This window comes from Sceloporus undulatus, chromosome 2 (genome assembly GCF_019175285.1).
Source record: "Sceloporus undulatus isolate JIND9_A2432 ecotype Alabama chromosome 2, SceUnd_v1.1, whole genome shotgun sequence".
Classification (NCBI taxonomy): domain Eukaryota; kingdom Metazoa; phylum Chordata; class Lepidosauria; order Squamata; family Phrynosomatidae; genus Sceloporus; species Sceloporus undulatus.
The window spans coordinates 196,322,859-196,332,302 of record NC_056523.1 but is presented as its reverse complement, the minus strand read 5'-3'; positions in this window follow the sequence as shown (position 1 = coordinate 196,332,302).

Here is a 9,444-nt window from a genome sequence, read left to right as displayed (position 1 = left end):
CTGCCAAGATGCCATTCTATTGGATATCCACCTGTATGATATAGTCACATACACAATGCATTGCCTGTACAGTGCATTGGTGCATCAATGTTCCCAGTGATACATTCGCAAAACACAATCATAGAGCCCCCCCCCCATAAATGCCCCCTTGACCCATGCCTCCCTGTTGGACTGTCTGGTTTGTGTATAGCAAGCACATTTCTACACCGCTTACCGATGTACTAAGACAGGGGTAGGCAACCTTTTTGAGCCGGGGGCCGGGTTGCTCACACTGGGGGGCTTGAAGGAAGCCAAAAAAATCAAAATATAATATTTTGTAACAAAAATTTAAAATATATAAATAACCAGAGCAAATGTAGGACAGAATTTTCAAATGGAAGACACTTTTTTTTAAAAATGGAAGACATGCGAAAAAATTTGCTGATTTTTTAAAAAATGTTAATATAAATGCATGTTTCTGAGGCTTCTATAGACAATTGCCCCCCAAAGGCCCCAGTGGCAATCGGCGGCAGGACCAGGCTGGGGCCGGTCCCAAGACCTTGCTGGGCCGCATCTGGCCCACGGGCCGCAGGTTGCCTACCCCTGTACTAAGAGGTTTACAAAGTGTGAGCTAATTGCCCACAACAAACTGGGTACAGTGGTACCTCGGGATACGAAATACCCAGGTTACGAAATTTCCGGGATACGAAAAAATCCCATAGGAAATAATTGTTCCGGGTTACGAATGTTTTTCGGGTTACGAAAAAATTTTTGGTGCTTTTTTCGGCTTTTTCGCACGGAATCGCGGCTTTTCCCCATTAGCGCCTATGGCATTTCGGCTTACGAAGGCTTTTCGGGTTACGAAAACGGCCGCGGAACGAATTAATTTCGTAACCCGAGGGAGCAGTGTACTAATTTTAGCAACCTACAGAAGGATGCCAGGCTGTTGTAATTACATCCATTACATTATTGACAACCTGCCCCGTTTGATGTACTTTTGCATTTTTTGCTTTGCGACATTCCCGCCCTGGTGTCAAGCTTCTTTTTGCTCCAGTTTCTAGCCTTGGAACATGGTGTCATTTTGTTTTCTACCCAGTTTCACGTCATGCATCGTCTAAACATCTAAGCTTGGTCAGTGCGGAAGATTCCATATAGATGACTGGTCATGGAACAGGAGTAGGAATTGTGTGGCTCTTCAGATGTTGGTGAACTGCAATGCCCAGTGTCCCTCTGCATTGTTTATGCTGGCTGGGGATGTTTGGACTTACAGTTCAATGAAGTCTTGAAAGCCACACATATGTCCCTCAAAACAAAATATTGACAACTCAGGGAGGGAGTTTACAGTCTCTGGGAAGGGGACGATTCCCTACAGTAGGGGTCAGGTCAGCCATTATGGTGCATCCAGAAACCATTATTTTGCTTTTGGGGGTTGTTGGTATTTTTCGACTGCCAAAAACATAAACAAAAAGCTTCCCTTGAAGTGGTTTGAATTTCATATCTGGAACTCTTTCATATTGCACTTTGATTCCACTTTAACTGTCATGGTTTCATCTTATGAAATATGGCATTTTCAGTTGCCAGGGAACCCCTTTAATGCCTCCCTGAACTACAAATTCCAGGATTCCATAGGGTGAAACCACAGCAGTTAAAGTGGAATCATAGTTAAGGTTGGTCTGGAGACTACTATTCCCCCCTCTAGGGGTGGAGGACCAATTAAAATGGTCCGCCCTCGAAGGCTGATGGAACCCATTAGGTTCCAAGAAGCCCTAGGGGGTTCTATGGTTGGCAGTGCCAGTGACTCTGTTGAAGTTCTGGTTAATTTATGGAATAACAACATCACCAGAACTATAGACATGATCGCTCCCAAGCGTCCTTTCCAACCCAGTAAAAACCGTAACCCTTGGTACACTGAAGAGCTTAAACAAATGAAGCGGGTTGGACAACGACTAGAGAAGCGTTGGCTGAAATCTCAACTCATATCTGATAAGATACTTCATAGGACTTTTCTTAGGTCCTATCAAATGGCGATAGATGCAGCCAAGAAATCTTTCTACTCTGCATCTATCGCGTCTGTGAAATCTCGTCCAGCTGAGCTGTTCAGGGTGGTAAGGAGTTTAACACAACTGCCTCCCACCCAGAACCCTCTATTAGAGTCAACCATAGCTTACTGTAATGCTTTTAATGATTATTTCACAGATAAAATCTCTCGGATAAGAGCTGATTTGGATGCCAACTTTAAGTCAGAAGCAATGAGAGAGGCATCCAACGCCTCCGCCATTACTGTTAGACTGGATCAATTTGAGTCGGTAAGTACTGAGGACGTGGACAAGCTCCTTAGTAGTCTGAAAAAAAACACGACTTGCCCTCTTGACCCTTGCCCATCCTGGCTGGCTGTCCAGGGGGGTGATATAGTCAAGCTGATGCTGAAAAATATAATCAATGCATCCTTCAGGGAGGGTACCCTGCCTTCTTGTCTTAAAGAGGCAGTGGTCAGACCACTCTTAAAAAAGCCCTCCCTGGACCCTCTGGATAGAAATAACTATAGGCCAGTCTCGTTGTTACCATTCTTGAGCAAGGTGATTGAGAGGGCGGTCGCCAATCAACTACAGGCAGTCTTGGATGAAGCTGATTATCTGGACCCATTTCAAACCGGATTCAGGGCAGGATATGGAGTTGAGACGGCCTTGGTCGCCTTAGTTGATGATCTCCGTCTAAGCATCGACAGGGGAAGTGTGACACTGCTGGTGCTCTTAGACCTCTCAGCGGCCTTCGATACCATCGACCATGGTATCCTTCTGGAACGCCTGAGAGAGTTAGGTATCGGAGGCACTGTTCTACAGTGGTTCCGGTCCTACCTCTCGGGCAGATTCCAGATGGTGGTGCTAGGAGACAGTTGCTCTTCTAAAAGAGAGATAAAATTTGGTGTACCCCAGGGCGCAATATTGTCTCCTATGCTGTTTAACATTTACATGAAGCCGCTGGGAAAAATCATCCGGAGACATGGGGCAGGATGTTATCAGTACGCTGATGACACCCAAATATATTTCTCTATGTCTCAGACTGATGCAGTGACTAGGGATGGCATCTCTCCTCTGAATGCCTGTCTTGGGGCGGTAATGGACTGGATGAGGGAAAACCGACTCAAGCTGAATCCAGGTAAGACGGAGGTACTTGTTATAGGAAACCCAAGCCCAGGTATGGAATTATGTCAGCCAGTTCTGGATGGGGTCACACTTCCCCTGAAAGACTCTGTCCGCAGCTTAGGGGTGCTCCTTGACTCGTCGCTTCACCTGACAGCTCAGGTAGATGCGACAGTCAGGAGCACTTGTTATCAGCTTCAGCTGATACGCCAGCTGCGCCCCTTCCTGGAGCAGGGAGACCTTGAAACAGTTGTACATGCGCTGGTCACCTCTCGATTGGACTTCTGTAATGCGCTGTACATGGGGCTACCCTTGTGCCAAGTTCAGAAACTTCAACTTGTACAAAATATGGCAGCCAGGTTAATTACAGGTACTCGTCGTACCGATCACATAACACCGGTTTTGAAATCCCTTCACTGGCTGCCAATTAGTTTCCGGGCAAGGTAGAAGGTGTTGGTGATTACCTTCAAAGCCCTACATGGCTTGGGTCCAGAATACTTAAGAGATCGCCTACTTCCATACTGTCCGTCCCGCACTCTAAGGTCCTCGGGGAAGAATCTACTTCAGCCAATAAAATCTAGGCTAAGTTCAGTCACCCAGAGGGCCTTTTCCATCGCAGCTCTGAAGCTATGGAATGACCTGCCGAAGGAGATCCATGACATTTCTACTCTTACAGCCTTTAAGAAGGCTCTTAAGACGGATCTCTTCTGGCAGGCCTTCCCTACCTAGTTCTACTCCCCATTTACTGTGACTTATGTCACTCTGTCCACCAATTCTTCTCTTAAATTTAATGAGAAGAATTAAATTAAAATTAATTAAAATAAAATCCTTGCCTCAAGAAGAAGAGCCCTCCCTCCATGACATTATCATCATCAGACCTGGGAGGGAGTGAAAAAGAGAGGCCCAACTTCCATCAGGCCTAACTGTGAATGTACTCACTTTGCTCTCTTTAATTTTATTGTATTTTATTTATTTATTATATTTTATTTTCTTTATTTTTACTGTTGTAACCCGCCTGGATTCCTTGTGATTGGGCGGGCTATAAATAAATTATTATTATTATTATTATTATATTATTATTATTATTATTATTATTATTATTATTATTATTATTATTATTATTATAGTGCTATAATTGTATAATGCAAAAGAAACTCTTGTTTTAAACAATGTGGGTGGGTTTGGATGTTAAACAGTGCAGGTGCCTCCTGAAGCCTATTTAAACAGTAAATTACTGTTCTTCATTGCAATTTACTTGCGGGGGACAGAAAAAGGGCAGCCTAAAGAGCCTGGAACACTCAAGGACTATAAAAACGGACGGCATTTTGCCCGCCCTGTCATACAGGGACCCTTCCACTTCCAGTTACAGTCTTATTGGTCTTCGAAGCACTTACTACCAGGATCTAGCACATTTGTGCCAGATTCAAAGTGCACAGCTCACACATTTATTTGTTGTTGCTGTTAACTGCATTTGAGTCAACTTTGTCCCTGTGGATGAGACAATTCCAAGACCCCCTCCTCCACTGCTTTGTTTAGGGCCTGCAAATTTAGGCCCATGACCTCTCTGATTGAGTCTATACATCTGATATGTAGTCTTCCTCTTTTTTGCTGCCTTATACCTTCCTCAGCATTATTGTCTTTTCTAATGAGTTGTGCCTTCTCATGATGTGGCTAAAATGTGATATTCTCTTTCATCACCTTGGCTTCCATGGAGAATTCAGGCTTGATCTGTTATACGATCCATTTGTTTGTTTGTTTGGCCATCCACAGTATCCTCACCACTTTTTTTGCAGCATCACATCCCAAGTGAGTTGATTTTCCTTCTGTCCACTTTCTTCACTGTCCAGATCTCACATCAGTACATGGTGATGAGGAATACAATGGCTTGGATGATTCTAACTTTAGTGCTTTAGAATCTTGTCTAGTTCTTTCATCCTTCCCCTTCCCATTCCTAGTCTTCTTCTGATTTCTTGACTACAGTCGTCTTTCTGATCAATGTTGAATCCAAGGTATGGGAAATGTGTAATTATTTTGATTTCTTCATTATTTAGGTTGAATTTATGTAGATTCTCCATGCCCATTATTTTTGTTTTCTTTATGTTCACCAGTAAGCTTGCCTTTGCACTTTCTTCTTTGACCTTCCTTAGTAATTGTTTCAAGTTTGTGATATTTTCTACTACTACTATGGTATCTTCCACATATCTCAGAATTTGTTGAATTTCTTTCCTCCACTCTTCACTTCTTCTTCTGAGTCTATACCTGCTCTTCATATGATGTTTTCTGCATATAAGTTGAACAAGTAGAGAAACAGTAGGGTGAGAGACTGCAGCCTTCTCTTGACCCCTTTGCCAACTGGGAACCATTCAGTTTCTTCATATTCTGTTCTAACAGTAGCCTCTTGTTCAAAGTACAAATTTCTCACCAGGACTATCAAATGCATTGGCACTCCCATGCCATTAAGAGTGTTCCATAGCTTTTTGTGATCTATACAGTCAAAGGCCTATAAAACATATGGTGTTTTTTTTTCCTGGAATGGTGTGCTCCATTAACCTTTGTATGTTAGCAATTTGATCCCTAGTGCCTCTTTCTTTCCTGAACCTCATTTGCACCTCTGAGACCTCTCTCTCCAGGTATGATTGGAGTCTATTTGAGCATAATGTTTCTTGCATAGGATATTAATACTATGAGTGTATAATTGTTGCAGTCTTTTGTGTCTCCTTTGTCAGTGGGGATGTATATTGATCATTTCCAGTCTGTTGGCCACCATGTTATTTAAATATATTTATTTATTTAACACCTGCTCGAGAGATAGGCAAAATGTAAAAACAGTTTTGACATGTGCAATGATCCCTGCACTATTTTTAGGGTAGGGAGGCCTCAACCATTGGCAAGAGGATCGTTATTAATTTTGCCTACCTGCAGGTACTTATATGGGAAGGACAAATTCCTTTCCCCATCCATTGTCACTGAAACATCCTTCAGTATGACAACTCCTAGAAGCACAGGAGTTGCTCCTTCTATGTCTACATAGAAGTTCCCTTGTTTTGTCCAGTGTGCTTACATCCAAGGAAGTGTGCAGAGGATAGACTGCAGGAAGCCTTTGTTACTCCTGGGAGGGAACAATAACAACCATTGTCTTAATATTTCTTAATGCTCAGTCACTTCTGCCTAATAATTCCTAAGGAAGCTCGACTACATAGGAGTTTGGGTGGTCTAATTTTGCCATATTTTGAGGGGGAAGGGGTTTGAATGTTCCTACTCCCCACTTCCTTTCTGAGTCCATGGACAGGGCAAAATCTGGGGCAGCCACAAACTTGATTTCTATTCCCTCTTCTGCACTCCTTGAATTGCCTCCCAGAAATTGCCACTGGGCCAATTCATGCTGCCTTTGTGTACACACAGCTGGTTCCTTCTGAATGGCTGATGGTTCTGGAGGAACTCAGAAATCTGCAATTTGGTTCTAACAGCAAACAATTTTAGAATCAAATAGTGCAGCATTTCACTGTTTCCAAGATCCTTGTTTTATTACAGACTGAAACTTTAAAACCAGGCTGATCTGAAGCAATAGTTAAGATACCGGTAGATGCTTCTCTCCTCCTTGGTCCCTGTGCTCCTATTTCACATACTACCCCAAAGTGAATTGGCTCTTGAATCTCATTTCAATGGTGGCAATGGGGCAGGACAGTCCACAGGTCCCTCAATGCAGCAGGCTAGCTTCAGAGATACCAGAACAGGGCATGTGGCACATAGAAGAACACTGTCATCAAACACAGGATAATGGTGAAGAGACTGGGGAAGAATGGTTGCAAGCATGGTGCTGTTGACCTCCCTAACACTTGCTTCCTGAGGCAGTTGCCTCACTCTGCCTAATAGTCATGCCTGTGTTTTATTGTTAACTGCCTGAGTTGATCTCAATGCATGGTAACCCTATGGATGAGACATCTCCAGGACTCCCTATCTTATGATTGGGGGGGGGGGGGGGGGTGGGAGTAAGGGATTATTTTGAAATTTGATTTTATTGTAGTTTGCATTTTATTGTAGTTTTCTGTTTTGTAATCTGCCTTGATTCCTTTGAAAAAGACGGAATATAAATGATTATTAGTATTATTATTATTATTACACTGCTCAGCTGAGGTCCTGTATACTCATACCTGTGACCTCCTTAATAGTCTCCATCCATCTAGCATGCAACCTTCCTCTCTTTCTATTTCCCTCCACCTTTCCTAGCATTATTGTTTTTTTCCCCATGAGTCCTCCCTTCTCATGATGTGGCCAAAGTATGACAGCTTCAGTTTTGTCATCATGGCTTCCAGGAGTTTTCCGGCTTGATCTGTTCAAGGACCCATTTGTTTGTCTTTCTGACTGTCCATGGGATCCTCAGCACTCTTCTCCAGCACTCCATCTAAAATGAGTTGATTTTCTCGAGACATCACTGTTCTTCGGTAACAATAGTTACTGTTTCTTCAATGACAGTAATAGCAGGAGCTGCTTTGCAGGGCTCTGGACGGGCTCTAGCAGCCTCATTAAAAGCAAAACAAAACATAGACTCATGGATACATAGCAATGTGAGCATTAAAAGTGAATTAATGGTGGTGCAATGTATGCGTGCCACTAGTGTGGCCAAGTGCCAGTGCAGCCATTGTGGATGATGGGGCTTGCTGTCTGCCTATGCTCAGATCTGCGGATGGCAAGCCCATGGATACAGAGGTCAGACTGTACAGTACAGTGGGCCCTTCCCTTATGCGTTCTGGATCCCCCTGCATAATGGGAAATCCACGTATACTTGTGCCCCATTGCAAACAATGGGGCACATGCTCATGGTGTGAGACAGCGTGTATGCCATGGGCACGCACACCATTTCTTTAATTGTTGCACGGCTTCAGTGTAAGCTTGAAGCCGCATATAGTGTGCCTACGTATGGTGTGGGTGCACTATACATATAAAACAATGTTCTGTACTATAAAACTCAGCCCTGGTGGTGCAGTGCTTAAATGTCAGTACTGCAGCCACAAAGTTGTGAGTTGGATCTCAGGGCTCCAAGGTTGACTCAGGCTTCCATCCTTTCATAGGACCTTATCACACTAGTGAAATCCTGTTCAGAAATGGGATTTAAACTAGATTTACATTTTTAAAAAACTGCAAATGCGGGAAGTTTATCACACGACATCCCTCCAAACGTGAAATAATGTGAAAATAAACTGCAGGTAAAACGGAGAAAAGCGGCAGCTTTTTACTTTCAGGAAGTTCTGAAAGTTCCTATGACAAGCGACTTAGGAAACTGGGTATGTTTAGCTTGGAGAAGATGGTTAAGAGGTGGCATAGTTTAAAGATTTGATGGGATGTCATTTTGAGGAGAGAGCAAGCTTGTTTTCTGATGCTCCAGAGAACAGGACCTGGAACAATGGATGCAAGCTCCAGGAAAAGAGATTCCACCTCACTCAACATTAGGAGGAACTTCCGGACAGAAAGAGCTAGTCAACAGTGGAACATGCTTCTTTGGAAAGTGGTGGAATCTTCTTCTTTGGAGATCTTTAAACAGAGGCTGGATGGCTATCTTTTGAGGGTGATTTCTCTGGTATTCCTGTGTGGCAAAATTGGGTTGGATTGGATGGCCCTCTGCTCTGGGCCCCACAACAAACTTCAACTCCCAGAATTCCACACCAAAGAGCCAGACAACTTAAAGCGGTGCCAAACCGGGTTATTTCTCTAGTGTGGATGGGGCCACCCCTGAGAAGGCTCCGAGGTCCTCCTTTCCCAGGACATGTCCTCCATGCCCACCTTCTTCTGCCCAGGAGGAATTCCCAAAGGTCCTCCCTTTGGAGCTTCTCTTGGGGCATGTCCTCCTTTCCCCTTGAAGGTCCTCCATTTGGTGGTGAGGAGGAGGAGGAGGAGGAGGCACAGGAGGGGGAACCTCTCCCCCCTCCCCAAAACCAAGGGGCAGCCTCTCTCCCCTGCTCTCCTCCTGAGGGAGGTCCAGGACAGCCCTGGCTTTGCTGCGGAAGACAGAGAGAGAGAGAGAGAGAGAGAGAGAGAGAGAGGGACCAAAGCCAAGCCTTCCCCTCAGGGAAGCCTTTTTGGGACTCCTTCCCTGGACTTTGAGGGAGAAAAGCCTCCACTGGAAACTAGCCCCTCCCGCCACAATCTCCAAGGGGCTCCCTATTGAGGGCGCCCTTCCCTTCCCTTCCTCCTCTTCTTCCTCCTCTTCCTCTGCCTCCTCCCCTTCCTTTTCTTCCTCCTCTTCTTCTTCCTCCCCCCTTTTCTTCCTCTTCCTCTTCTTTCTTCTCTTGTCGCCCCTTCTTCCTCCTCCTCTTCCTTTCCTCCCCTC